The following is a 15,379-nucleotide window of genomic DNA, read 5'->3' as shown; positions in this document are numbered from 1 at the left end:
GTAGTGACATGGTGACTTACTAGGAGAATAGAACACAACAAGGTTTACATTGAAAAGAAGGCTCTGAAAAGTCTTCTCATCATCAATGAGCCAATTGATCATCATGGAATGTCAAAAGCAATGAATGGAGTAATAATTATGAGAATATGTGTATTTTGACTACTAGATTTTGTCAAAAAAAATTAGTGGTTTATATGTCATGATTGAAAAATTCATGATTTTTTGAGTAATGACATATCCCCTTCCCATAAAAATGAGACATGTTGGAATCATATTTTAAAGAGTAGTGCCAAAAGGGTAAATATTTTAACTATCTTGCCAACATGTCAAAAATGATGTCATGTCACATGACATGTGGACTCACACTTAAATGAAAGGCACATGTTAGTTGGAACTATCAGATCAAAATACATCAGTGGTGGATGCTAAGTCACTATGAGAAGTTGTTTGATTTTTAGTGCATGTGACATGGTAACCAAAGAGAAAACATAAGGACCCAACACCATTTAAGTATATTAATCATAGAATCCTCATCGTCTAATCAAAAGTGCATCAATAATGGTCACTATGTTGCATGAAGGAGTTGCTCAATGTTTATGCATGGTGACATAGTGAGAATGTGACACACATTCACAATCACCAATGGGTCCAAATTGATTTACCATTAGTAGAGAGAAAACCTTTAATGGATAAATCTTATCAGATTGATTGCCAACCTAGAAAGTGGAAGGTTAGTCATTCATGATTTTTTCCCTAGATAATTAGATTTTTTGCAATCAATGACGTGCTTTAAAAATAGAAGGTAATGCCACCCTGTTTCTCCTTACAATTCATTTATGAAGATTGAAGGCTCCTTGTGTGAACCATAAATAGATTATATTACAATAATCTTGCCATTTCTTCTCTACACAAAAGAATTTAGACTTTTAGATAGCTTAGAGCCATTGATGAGTTATGCTTTATGTGATCAAAATGTGAAAGAATTTCCAGTATTCATAGTGTGCCACAAAATTGCAGTGGAAGAGTAGTGATGAACCAAGTAAATTTCTCTATCCACCATATATATCGAAGTATTCCAGAATTCTATAGCTTTTATCCATCATGCCTCCAAAGAAAATATTCTCAGGATAGGTAGGTTAGGTTAACAAAAACATACATGGTGACCTTCTTGAGTTATTTCCTGAGTCCACAAATGAGTCTACTCAAGTGAAAAAGATAACTTCTATAAACCTTAGACTCAATATTGTAGATAGGATGTATGATAGAGGAAATTGGTTAGAGATGCTACCACTACTAAAATAGGGCTCCAACTTTTTAAAAAATGGTTTTCAGAAAGGAATTTGTTTGCTTGTCCTGATAACATTTGGAATTTTGACTTGGGAAGGCTAGTGGTCCCTAGGGATTCTAACCTATTAATGGCTATTGCCCAAAATTATGACCCAAAAACTAGGGTATTGAGAAGGATGGATGGTGAATACCTAGTAAGAATAAAATCTAAAGAAATTAGGGAATTTTTTCTTCTAGAACCATTTTCAGATTATCATATACCTATTGACCTGCCAAAACTAGAGAAAGAATACTTTTTTAAAAGGATAAGATTAGGCAAGGTATAGTGATGACACAAATAGGTACAATTGGGAATTTTACAATAGTGATAGCATCTACTAAGGACCCTTTTAAATAGGAATTTTTCACTTCTAGGGCTATAGACATATATATGACTCTATGTAGGGTTTTTGGTGAGGATGAGGAAAATGTTGTGCCAATAAAATTTATATATTTGTTAATTTAAATTACCTTTTTTGGTGTTGACATTATCTTTGATTTTGTATCCTACTTGGTGGATGAGATTCATATAGGGTTAGTTGGAATTTCAAAGGGCAAGGTGAAAATTTTGTTGGCCATTATTCACTATTAATGCACGAGTTCTTATTTATTGGGTTTACATATTTTGAGAAGGAAGTGACTTTAAACTAAAAGCATGAAGAAGAAGATATGTCAGTCTAGTTATGGAGTGTAGAGATGACCTAAGATGTGGGGGGGCCGGTTTTTTTAGTTTTGATAGGTACTTTGAATCTAGGTTGAGATGCCTCATATTGAGAAATAATCGCAGAATGCCCAAGGCATTGATGAATTTTATTAGACACATGGATAATCCTTCTAGTTTGAAGGTATGACATAACTAGGTAGATATGATGCCATACTTTGTTTCAACAATATTTAGAGTTTATGGTTTCCAAGGGCCTCCCCACATATTTTGCCACTAGGTACCTTTGAAGGTAGGAATAGCTAAGATTTTGTGGTAGCTAGGAGGATTGGGGGAAGCATATTTGGTTAGAAGAGGTAGAGGCTCAATTTTCCTCACTTGTATTGTAGCCCACCATTTCATAATTACAAAAGTTGGTTGGTTGTTTTTGTACAAATTTTAGACCAGTGCAAAATGGTTGTGTCTCATCCCCATTTTTGATGATACTGAGGGGTTTTTTTTTATATGTTTAGACTAAGGGCTAAATTTGGCTCCAAATCACATGATTTTTATTTTAGTGAGGATATAATAAGGAGCAAATTTTCTTTGTAAGAACAAGAGATCAAGAAACAAAAATGGGGAGATTTTTGTAGAGTTTAGGAATTTATTCATTATTTTGATAGTTATTACAAGCCTCTAGATGATGCAAATACAAAGGTAGACAAAACAAAAAACTCATGATTATTTTTCTTGAAATCATGGAGATCATGAAATAAAAGAAACAAAATTTTATTTGTTCTTTTCTAGAAAGAGGTAGAAGTGTTATGAGTAGATTGGCATTCACTGTTATAGTAGGAACAAGGTAGTTAGTTGTCTAGAAGAGACCTAGCTATAATGTGATCCAAAATAAAATAGCCATTATAGATAAAAGTAAATAGGTAATGGGATCAACCAATGTTGTTTTTGAAGAGAGACATAATGATCCCTTACCCAAGAGGCATAAAATAATAAAATAATAGACATCTCACAATTGATTAATATTTACCTACATAGTCCCCATTGCAAATTAGAGATGAAAAAATCACCATAGAGTAGATGGAGTAGTTGGGGTCCCAAAGGGGAGTATTCATCACTCAAGTAGAGTTAGATGAGGGAAATCCTCAAGAACTTGTAATGCCATGCCTTGAAATGACTGTGGTAGGTTATTAAGGAATGGAATTGGACCCTATGATCGAGCAATATTTTCATGACTTTATATATAATGATTATTTTATTAAATCTAGAGCCTTCCATCAATTTGTTTGGAGAAAAAACATAAGAATGTTTGAGGAAAGATGAAGCAAATTGACAATAGAGCATCCATAGATGGAAGAGGCAGATGCACAAAGTGAAGTCAAAGAAAAAATGACACGAGAATTCAAGAACATGACCCTTGAGGAGTGGAGACAAATGATAAAATAATTTGGTGTTTTTCTACTACCGAATTGGGATATTGCAGATTCTTTGATTTTTAATTTTGTTTTATATTAATTAAGTACATATGATCAGGGGAAGAAGTAAATAAAAGATGCTAAATTTAGTAAGGACCAGGCCACATTGGTCATTTCATCAATAAGGAAAGGGTCTAGTACTAGTTATTTCTAGTCTAATAATATTAGATTAATAGGCAACTAGATTATGAAGAGTGGAAGAAACTAGTAGTTTAGAAGTTACACAACTGGGTGTTGGAGTATCCAACCTGAGTTTAGCCACTACTGAAAGAGATGAAAAAGAAAATTTGGAATTGCAAGATAAATATGAAACGGTTTTCAAAGCATATAATAAAAAAGTTCAAAAAAGAATTGAAATTGAAAATAATATAATGGAACAATCCACTAGGCCAAGGATCACATACCCTCATTCACCATTGGAGCCTTTTAAATCCACTCACCTCGTTGAGATTCTAGATACACCATAGAGGCCATAGTACTACAAAGTTGAGGATTTTGAAGAGAAAAAGAGAAAATTGTGCACATTACATGTAGAGATTAATATAAAATATGAGGGAAAACTAAGAAAGGCCCTAATGTATTTAATTGATAAAACTGAATGGCTTTTATTTTACAGGCAACTAGCAAAGACAATGAACATATGGGATGAAATAAGGGAAAATGATGAAGCCTTGAAACTAATTGTCAACAAGTGGAATAAGAGGAGCAAAGAGGTCACCTTCTTATGTTATTTTGTTATTAGATTCTCACATCATCATATAGAAAAAACTTATGATGTTGTCAATGATTTTTTAGAATTTGATGATAAAAGAATTGAGTTACAGAGGAGAATTGTTAGTTACTTGGATAAGTACAAGTGTGTTAAATTTGATTTGTTTCCAAATGCTTTGTATAACAAGGATAAATTGAAAAGTAAGGATAAATGGGCCAAAGAGTTCTAAATTACTTATTCCATCTAAGGATGAATAGAGTCATAAATGAAAGAGGAAATCCATGTTGGGCAGATACTACTGAGGAAATTGTAAAATCCCAATTATTCTTTGATACTTTAAAATGAGATTTTATTGAAATTGATAAAATAGTTGAATATGTGATTAAGAAACATCAAGATATTTTACAATTTGATTGGCCAAATGACACCCTTTTTGATAGGTGTATGGCAAATATTGCTCATGCTGAGTAATTGGAAGAAGTTAAAACTAATGATGATGAGATGGAGAAGGATGAGGTATAGATTATTGAAACATAATCAATAGATCAAATGAAAAAAGAAGAAAAGAATGAGCAACCAATTTTAGTTGTAGGCATAGAATCCTAGATTGATGACATGACAGGAGAGGAAATAAAAATAAATGTTGTTTTATTAGTTCATTATGATATTAATGGGGATCCTTGAGTTTTAGTGAGCTTACACACATCAAAGATAGATATGTCACAATCAATCCCATTGGCTACAACCTCTAAGAAGCAACAATAGTAAGAGGGCCAATCATCAAGTTTTCTCAAACAAAGAAAGTATAGTAATAGGTGTAATAGAAAGCATGCCCACCAAAAGGAATGTTATGATGTAAAGTATTTTCTATTGCACAATTTTTTTTGTCTTGTATGACAATAAAAAAATGTAATTTCTTTTTTCTTTTAGAAAGTTGTCATTTCTCTATACCTGAAGCTTGTTGTATCTCACCATATAAGTGAGATCCCAAGTTCGGGGAAAGGGTCCATGAATTTTGTAATTTTTCCTAGTTCAAAAGTACAGTCAGTCCATTTTTATGTGCAGTCTTCTAAGTTTACTTTATAGCTTTGTAATTTCTTGATGCTTTAATATCAATGACAAAATTAGTAAGATATTTTGAGTTTTTCATTGAGTCTCTATGAGTTATTGTATTAGGCTTCTCAAAGGATAATACCAAAGGAAAATTAAACTACATCTATGTTATCAATCTCTGTCACCATTTCATGAATTTTTTTACTTTGAGATTAGCTAAATAAGATTCAATTGATTGAATGCAATCTAGATAGCTCATATATTGATTCTATTTTTGCTTTCAATTCAAGGAATTAAGGAAGTTCATCAATGAATTAGTAGGGTCTATGAATTTACGAGAGGGATATTTCATAAGAATGAGAATTGGTGATCATAGTTGATATAATTCATTTACAAGTTATCTGAATTAGATCCCCCTACTAATAGTTGACTCTATATACTAATGGATAAGGCACCAACCATATAAATCAAAAAAAAATTGAAGTGAATTTTGCCACCTATATCAATTTGTATTCAAAAATCTAAATCAATTAAACATTGTATCAAGTGTATAAGGGTGGTCATCATCTAATCTATATAAATTTATGAGTTATTGTTTGTTTTTATAGATTATCTTTATTTCACATATATATTAGAGAAATTGGACCATATCTGTTGATTCTAGAGATTAAGGGTAAGGTCAAGAAAATGTTTGAATCCTTAAGGTACTCGGACCTTGGTCTTGTAGAGACAAAAGTGTAGGAAGAAATTTTTTTTTTGTGAAGTTGGCACAAAGACATAATTTATTATGCTAAATATAAGCATGAGCTAGCTCTAGGTATAATAAAATTAGTTGGATACTAGTAATAATAATCATTGTTAAATCAATAGCCAACAACTTGTTCATGAAAGAAGATAGCATAGCAAGGTCAAAATGGAAGAGGTTGGTTTTGTTGATTAGCTTGTGGAGTCTAATATAAAATCTGTAGAGAAGATAGAGGTTGTTGCTAAAGATATTCCTACCCTTATTGATGTTGGGATGGACATTGGTTTTCATGTTTAGTCAGTTGAGTCTGACATGGAAATTGTAGAGCGCTTGGTTATGGATGATCTTGTTGGTCTGAATTTTCACATGATAGAAATCCTTTGTCTAGATATAGAATCGTCAGAGTGTACCCATTAATGGATGATAGGGTTTCTAGATAAGTCATCTATTTGCTACCCTCTAAATTTTTTTGTGAAAACCCTATGTTTCATTACATTCATAAATGGTCAGGGAAAAATATTTGAATTTTCAAATCGAGTGAACATTATGTTCCCTTTTTTATCTTTCATACCCCTGAACTACTTTTCATCTCAGGTTCCCCAACCGTCCAATCTGAATAGATCCATCATTGTTATTTCCTTGCTATGAAAACACGGGCACTCTTTATGTATAGTGAGGTAGCGAGTCCCAGAAAGTTATAAGATGGGACCGCAAAATGAAGACATAGTAGTCGAAGAAGTATTTTCTGGCCAATTTTTAGTCACATACACCTTGCAAGTACTGCTAGAGCCAAAAAAGGGATCCAGTTAGAAATAGTCAGAAGTTGATGCTAGAATGAGGGTCTTTTCCATGCTTTGCTACCTCACTATCAGAAAATTTTAACATCTCACCGTTAGCAAAGTAGCAAGGCATCATAAAATATGAGACATGGTGGCCTCAAAATTTATCAGTAACCATGATTTGTCTAGGTGGCATGACCGGTAATAACTATTGTTGTCAGAAGCATTTGGTAGGAGTAATAATGATTTGATGGGTCCTTGTATTTCACAGCACCGAGATGTATTAAAGTTGTCAGAGCTTGCAACCTTGCTACAAGAAAATTTGACATCTTGCCATTAGCAAAGTAGTGAGGCACCATGAAAATTAATAGCCGGTGGGACCTCAAGTAATGTGGATGGTGACTAGGACTAAAGTAAGGTCTAGTTGGGTGCCAAAAATGCAGATTTTCTTACATCATCAATATTCTAGACCCGTGCCCCATTGATCAAATGTACAAGAGATCCTAATCATCAGATAAAATTGGAATCAATAGTCCTTGCTATATGACTTTAGAAAGTTGCAAGCTCTTTAAGCTATGCGACATAGCAAGTATGGGGCCCACCACCTTTCAGGAATCTTCATGCAATTTCTCCACTTTTGATTTAATCTCAAATCAACAACCATTTCTATCTCACCATGAAGAGTTTCTATGAGGATACGTATAGTGAGGTAGTGAATGAGGGCCCACCACTGTCTTTCTAAGAAGTACAGTAACATATCATCTGCAAGATCAAGATCAGATCAATGGCTGTCACTACTTCACTATGGCTAGGTGCTTGTTCTTTATGTATAGAAAAGTACTAACCTACTGACACGTGTCCTCAGTCGCTAGTGGGTCCAAATAGAAGTGCCATCAAGGAAATAGCTATGTACGTGGGCAATTTTCATTGGATCGATTGACCAACTTATCAAGTGCAATGCCTAGTTGTGTTTCTCCATATCCCATGATCGTAGGATTTTTAAAGATCAATGACACATATTTAAATAAAGAATATGGTGCCACTTTGTGTATTAATTAGACATGAAAGATTCACACGTGAGGAAAAAATAGAGTATAATACAAAAGCTTTTGTCAGTTTCACCTTACACGAGAAAAGATTTTGAGCTATCCCTAAGTAGAAGCAATTATTGAAGAAAATTGTGCTAAAGTTTGGCAAGCTTGTGAAGCAGTTTGTTTGCAAAAAAATCTGCAAGAATATAGAGGAAAACGAGGATAGAATTCAAGTAAATAAATCTATTGTAATCTTTGTAGGTGTTTTAGTTCTATAAAGCATAATCAAAGATGCCTCCAAAGAATGGATTTTTAGGTCAAGTAAATTATTTGGATAGAAATGTACATGATGACTTGCTTGAGTTGCTACCTGAGTCTCCTATAGAGATAGTGCAAGTTAAAAGGTTAACCTCATTAAACCCTAGGTTGAAGATAGCTGATGGATTGTATGACAAGGGTAATTGGGTTCAAGATGCTCAAACCTTGCAAACTAGTTTAAATTTGTTCAAAAAATAGTTTACAAAAAGGAACTTGTATGCCCCACATTCCAATATATTGAATTTTGACTTGGGAAAGTTAGTTGTTCCCAGTGTGTTTATGGATTATGACCTCCTTGAGGCCGTGGTGAAGAGTTATGATCAAGCCACTAGGGTAGTGAGAAGAGTAGATGGTGAAGTTCTAATCACCATCAGTCTAGAAGAGATTGGGGAAGTTTTTCATTTGGGTCCTCTCACTAGGTATTGTGTGCCCATTGATTTGATAGAGTTAGAAAAAGAATATATGTCAAAGAAGGATGTAGTTAGACAAGGTGCACTAAAGGCCCACATTGGTAGAATTGGAACCCTACTAGCAATAACATCATCCTCTAAAGAACCTTTCCAAAACTCATGCTTCAATGCCAGGGTAGTAGAAATATATAGGACCCTATGCAGAGTTTTTGGAGAGGGTGAAGAAGACTTTATCCCTATGAGTTTTATGTATATGATCACTCAAATCTCCTCATTCGGTGTGGAAATAATTTTTTATTTTGCTCTTATCTGGCTGATGAGATTCGCAGTAGATTGGTGGGGATTTCAAAGGGTAAGGTTGAAAAGGTTTGAGGCCAATATTCCCTATTGATGCACATGTTTTTGTTTAAGGGGGCTACATACTTTGGTAAAGAAATGGTTCTGAACAAAGAACAAGAGGGGGAAGCACTGTCAGTTCAATTATGGAGTGTAGATATGATTAGGGAGGCAAAAAATGCTAGTGTTGTTAGATTTGATAGGCACTTTGCCTCCAAACTAAGATGCCTCATATTGAGTGACAATCCCAAAATTCCTAAGGCACTAATGCACCTTGTTAGGCCTATGGACAAACCCCATAGTCTGAAAGTTTCACATAATTGGGAAGATATCATCCCATATTCAGTTTCAACTATCATCAGAGTTTATGGATTCAAAGGGACACCCCATGTACTACCTTACTAGGTGCCCTTAAAGGTAGGAGTGGCTGAATTTTTGTGGCAGTTGAGAGGAGTGGAAGAAGCCTTTTTGCAGAAAAGGGGAATAGGCTCAATTTTTCCCCCTTGCACAGTAGCCCACCAGTTTGTAATAACCAAGGAAGGGTGGGTCTTCCTTTACAAATTTTTGGATTAGTATAAAATGGCAGTATCTCACTCTCATTCTTGTGATGTAGAAGATTTCTTTAATTCTACTCTTAGGCATAGAGTCAAGCTTCGTCCAGTTCAACATAAATTTTATTTCCCTAAAGATGTAATAAGGAATGAGTACTCTCTACAGGAGCAAGAAACAAAGAAAGAAAAATGGAGAGTCTATTCAAAAGTTTTGGATTTTATTAATTGTTTTGATAAAGATTACAACCCTCTTAGTAATGTTGTGACTACTGCAGATAGAATAAATAAATTTATGAGTACATTCCCTAAAATAATGGAGATAATGAATGAGAAGAAGCAACATTTCATTGATTCTTTTCTAGACAAAGCCAAGGAAATGATGAGAAGATTGGGTTTCACTCCCAATATAGGGGTAGACCCATTAATTGTGCAAAGGAGGTCAAGATATACTGTCATTTAGGATCAAAGGCCCATTGTGAATAAAGGAAAATAGATAGTTGAATCTACTAGTGCTATTTTTGAAGAAAGGCCACATGAACCTTCTTCTAAGAGAAGAAGCATAAAAAGGGAAGAGCAACCACATGATGAAAGTTACTCACTTTCCCAAACCCCTATGAGAATTAAGTAGGAGTAGCTCACTGATGAGAAAATTGAACGAATTGGATCACAAGGGTGAGTTTTTGTTACCTAGGAAGAGATTGATGAAGGGAACCCCCAGGAGGCTCTTGTGCCAAGTTTTGAGTTAACTATAGTAGATTTCAAGGGAAGGGAATTAGACCCTATTTTAGAAAAAGCTAGTCATTAATTTTTGTCTAATGACAGTTTTGTAAGGTCTAGCGCTTTCCATCAGTTTTCCTGGAGAGAAAAGATGCACATTTTTGAGGAAAGATGTAAAAATATGAAAGCAGAGCATCTAGAAATGGATGAAGCCTCCATTCAAGATCAAATAAAGGAACAAATGATACAAGAGTTCCAGAATATAACCCTAAAGAGGGGAGACAGATGGTAAAGGCTGCAAATATTTTATTATTGCCCAATTGGGACATTGTTGATGTCTTAATTTTTAATTCTGTGTCAAATAATTTGGGATTGCAAGATCTAGATAAAAAAGGAATTCTTGGGAACTGCATTCAGTAATGACCAAGCTGCTCTTGTTATGTGGTCATTAAGAAGAGGATCCAGGGCTACTTCATCACAACCTGATGATTCAAGACTAATAGGGAGTATCATTGTGAGGAGAGTTGCTGATACCTCACATGCATAGGTAGCCCACATGAATGTGGATTATTCTCAATTTTCCTTGGCTACTATAGAAAGGGAAGAAAAGGAAATTACTGAGCTATAGAGCAAGTATGAAATAGTGGTGGATGCCTACAATAAAGAGGTGAAAAAGAGAATTTAGCTTGAAAACAAGCTATTGGGAAAATCCACTAGGTGAAGAATAAAATACCCTCGCCTACCAGTTGAACCCTTCAAATCCACTCCCCTCATAGAAATACTAGATAGACCCCAAAAGCCATAGTACTACACTACTAAGGATTTTGAAGAAGAAAAAGGTAAATTATGGGCCTTACATGTAGAATTAGAATCCAAATATGAAGATAAATTAAGAAAAGCTCTCACATATTTGGGGGAAAAAATTGAATGGCCTCTAATTTATCATTAGTTGGCCAGGGTGATAAGTATCTGGGAGGATTTGAAAGCTAATGATGAGGCTCTAATGCCTATTGTGAATAAATAGGTAAGGAGGGAGAAAGAAACAACATTTTTGTGTTTCTCTGTTATAGATTATTCTTTTTATCAAATTGAAGAAACATTTGATATTGTTTTTGATCTAGATGATTTTGATAATAAAAGGATTCATTTACAAAAAATAATAGTAGGCTACTTGAAAAAGTAGAAGAGCCGGAAATTTAGTTTGTTTCCTTGTGCCCTAGGTAAAAGGAAGAATTTGAAAGGAAAAGATGAATGGGCAAAGGAACTTGATGATTTATTCTGTTTAAGAATGAATTAAGTCATTAATGAAGTAGGGCATGCATGGTGGGCTACCACAATAGAAGAAATTGTGAAGGCCCAAATATTCTTTGATTCTTTAAAATGAGAATTTGTTGCCATTAATAATGAAGATGAATATGTTCTGGAAAGACAGAGGGATATTTTGTAATTCAATTGGCCAAATGACATATTATTTGACAAGTGGATGGCAGAAATGACTCCTGGTGAACAATTTGATGAAGGTGAAAATGATAGTGATGAGGTGCAAGGTGAGGAATTCCAAATCATTGATAACATCACTACTCAGGCCCAACTAGAAGAAGAAGACAAGAATAATCTATCACTTTCAGTTGTAGACCCTATACCACTAGATGTTGGTACAACTAAAGAAAGGGAAAAGGTAGATGTTGTTCCAACCATAGAGGATAAAGACAGTGAAGACCCATAGGTGGAGGTTGACGTGCCATCATCAAAACCAACTTCATAGTTGGTTAATTTGGCTATTGAATACAAAGAAGGATTCGAATAGTAGCCAACTCGGCAACATTAGAACATGTGATAGAAGCTGACCCACAAAAAAGAATGTTTTGATTTGAACATCTTCTGTTACCAACTTTTTTGTCTTTTGTGATACGTGTATGTAAGTATTCCTTGTAAAAGACACCTGTCAGTCACATTTGCCCTTTGATTGTTGCAACTCATGCCTATATAAGTAAGTTTTCAAGGCAATGTGAGGGTCCAAATTCTATTTTTCTAAGTGATACTTAGTCTATTTTTGGTCCATCATTCTAAGGAAGTTTGTGATGTATTTTCTCTGTTAGTTTCTGAGAATACATGAATAATAGAATGATCCCTATGTTTCTTCCAAAGGTCATTCTGAGTCTACTATAAATTGTATACAATTTTCAAGGAAAATGAATACAAATTATGAACTTTCCCCATATTAGTTCTTTCTAAATCTTGTCTCCTTTTGATTACTTTGGTATCTTGATGTTGTATAAGTAAAGGCTTGTGCAATTGAATGCAACTCAGTCAGGTTGTATATTTTTTTATCACTACTATTAGTTCAATGGATTAACTAAAAACTTTGATGAATTTGATAAGATTGCTATAGTAATGGAAAGGATTTTTGAATGATGAATTCTAATAAGAATTGCTGATAAAAAATTTTGTAAGAAACAAATTAGATATAAGGATTTGCTGTAGACTCTCAACCCCAATGGATTAGGCACTGATCAAATTTGATCCAGCTGAAAGATAAATGTGTCACAAATGGTTGTCAAAATGCAGAATTATAATCTATTTTACTTTATTTCTTGAAGATTTTTCAAACTTGGCCTATACTTGTCTACATGAAGTATTTTAGCTTTAGTTAGCCACTATTGTTGAGAACATTTGCAGACCTATAGAAGAATTTTGGCCATATCTATTATATGGGATGTGTTTAGCAAATTGTCATGAATTATGCATGTATTTGAGGATTTGAGATGAGAATCAGAATGAAACTAAAATAATGCTCATATAGTGTTTCCCAGTCTTGAATCATCCCTGGGTATACCCAGCCTAGTTTTGCAGAGCCTGAAGAGTAGAAAATCACCCTTGGTTTTGTTGAAGTTGGGCCCAAATGGTCTGCACATACAATTGCTAATAAGAATTGGCTAGTCTTTAGATTGTGTGAGTATTCTCATCTTGGTATTAAGCAGTTTGTTGCTTAGTAGTTTTAAAACACCAACAGATCTTATTATTGTTGGTGGTGACTTGTATGTTACATAGCCTCATGTAGTAGGGAAATGATATTTCTAGTGTTGTGAGTTTGGTATGTGTTGATAGAGATCTTCATATTGATGTTGATGTAGGGTTTGTTGCTAATGGTGTGGATTCACTAGTTACTGATGTAGATGAGGTTTTGCTAATAAAACATTATGTTTAGTTTTTTAATGGGAGTGATCATGGTGATTGGATAATTGAAATTCTATTGATGGGGATATGGATGATTTATAGATTGGTTCTATTAAGTTTGATAAAGTGGAAGCCTTCGATGAAGATGAAGATGGTTGTTTCTTTTTATTTGGGCATAAAAGTGTCATAAACACATTTCTATTTACATAGGTAGTCTTATGTAGGAGCATTGAGCTTGGATTTTGGTGAAGTTATGTTGTTCATGTTGGAGATGTTAGAGATGTTATAGATGTTGTAGACACATTGAGTTGAAGTTTGAGCCATTTTACCTCATTTTTGGAGATGACTCAAAGATGAAGCTCAAGTCAATGCATGAAGTGGTTCACCAAATTACAAAGAACTTTTGAGGATGCTTCATCTAATGAAGATATCAAGCATGTATGGAAGATTGAAGAGGTATTGTTGAAACTTGATAGTAGACTTGACAATTTTGTGGAAACTTGAATGGATATCAGTAATTATTGGCAAATAGTCATGCATAAATATTAGGCTTTAGATTTTTTGGAAGCTTCCAAAGACACCAATATTATAGAGAAATTCAATAGAAAAAATCCAAACATTGCTTTGATATAAAGAGGAAGAAAACTCAGAAGCTAGATGTTTAGTCTTCACACTTGGGAAGATTTTGGATTTTTTTGAACCTAGTACTAAGGTGTGTGTTAACCAAAAATTCCTTCCCACCAAAAAATTGATTTCAAATGTTGATCTATCCAATGGTCATACCTTTTCAAACATTCAATTGATCAAATTTTATATAAGGATATATTTAAAAATTTGGTCATATATTTTTGTCCTAAGTCTTATGACCTTATTTTCATGTTATTCCTTTGAAATATTTTAAGTTATGACCATTCAATCAACATTTAATTCACATAGTCAATGTGGAATAAGCATTAACTAGAGTTCAAGTGGTGAAGGCATGATGGCATTATGTTCACATCATCATAATGTTAGATGTCTTGACCAAGGCCAGGGTCACGATAGAGTGACTGCATTTTTTTTGCTCAATCGCAAGGTCAATTTGATAGACCATTATTTAAGTTGTAGTATTGCACTAAGGGAAAACCCATCAATGTTTTAGAGATGCATTTCACACTATTAGATCTTTCAAATCTATGGCTAGTATGCTATCACAACATGTTAAGAAGGAACTATGGTTAGAGTTGTGATCAATAAATTTCCTTTGTTTTCCTTTGTCACAAGGTTAAGAGGTGATACTTAGGTCAAAGTAGCGATAGGTGCAAGTGCAGTTAGGATATCAGTTTCATAAGGTCATGATGGTCAATAAGAAATGTTGAAGACAAGATGCATCAAAATGATAAACAATTGGTCAGAGTTTCACCACTGATAATTGTTAATGAAGAAAGGTGATGGTGAGGCTATGATCATGGGTGGTCAAACATGAAACATAAGTTTGAATGCTTGCAAGGAGGTAGAATGACAAAATATGATTGGTCCACATGGAAAGGCTAAAGGTTGAAGCTAAGTTGACTAATTACACATATTCTTTGGCACAATTTTGACATTAGAAGCAACACTTTGATGATTCATTTGATCTTCTAGATCTCCTACAACTACTTTCATTATTCTAAAAACATGATAATTGCAAAGGAACACTACATTGCTACATGTTCGTCCATATATTTAGTCATAAGTCAATGGTTTCCATCCTTGACCTCTCAAAGCTTCATTTGCTGGTCAAGTTAATTTCTAACATCTAGATTTGTACCATGATTAGATATTTTTTAGATTTGGAGTAGTTGTTGGATGTAGTGGTTGTGAAGTGATTCTTTTTTAGAAGCTATCTAAGTTATGCTTAATCTATAAAAGAAAATTTTGTAACCCCTTGAAGGTCTAGTTGATTCTACTCTATTTTCCTTGTCATGTTTTGGTATGCACATTGTAAATATCCTTTTCCTGTAAGCTATCCATGATATCCTTCCTTATCTCTTTCATCCATTGATGTGCTATGCAAGATCTATTTGTCTCTCTTCAATTTTTTGTGGCTATCTGCTATTTTCATGATTGTATCTT

The sequence above is a fragment of the Cupressus sempervirens genome, chromosome 7, assembly GCF_028749045.1.
Source record: "Cupressus sempervirens isolate cs-2001-9-10 chromosome 7, ASM2874904v1, whole genome shotgun sequence".
Classification (NCBI taxonomy): Eukaryota; Viridiplantae; Streptophyta; class Pinopsida; order Cupressales; family Cupressaceae; genus Cupressus; species Cupressus sempervirens.
Note: the sequence above shows the minus strand (reverse complement) of the source record.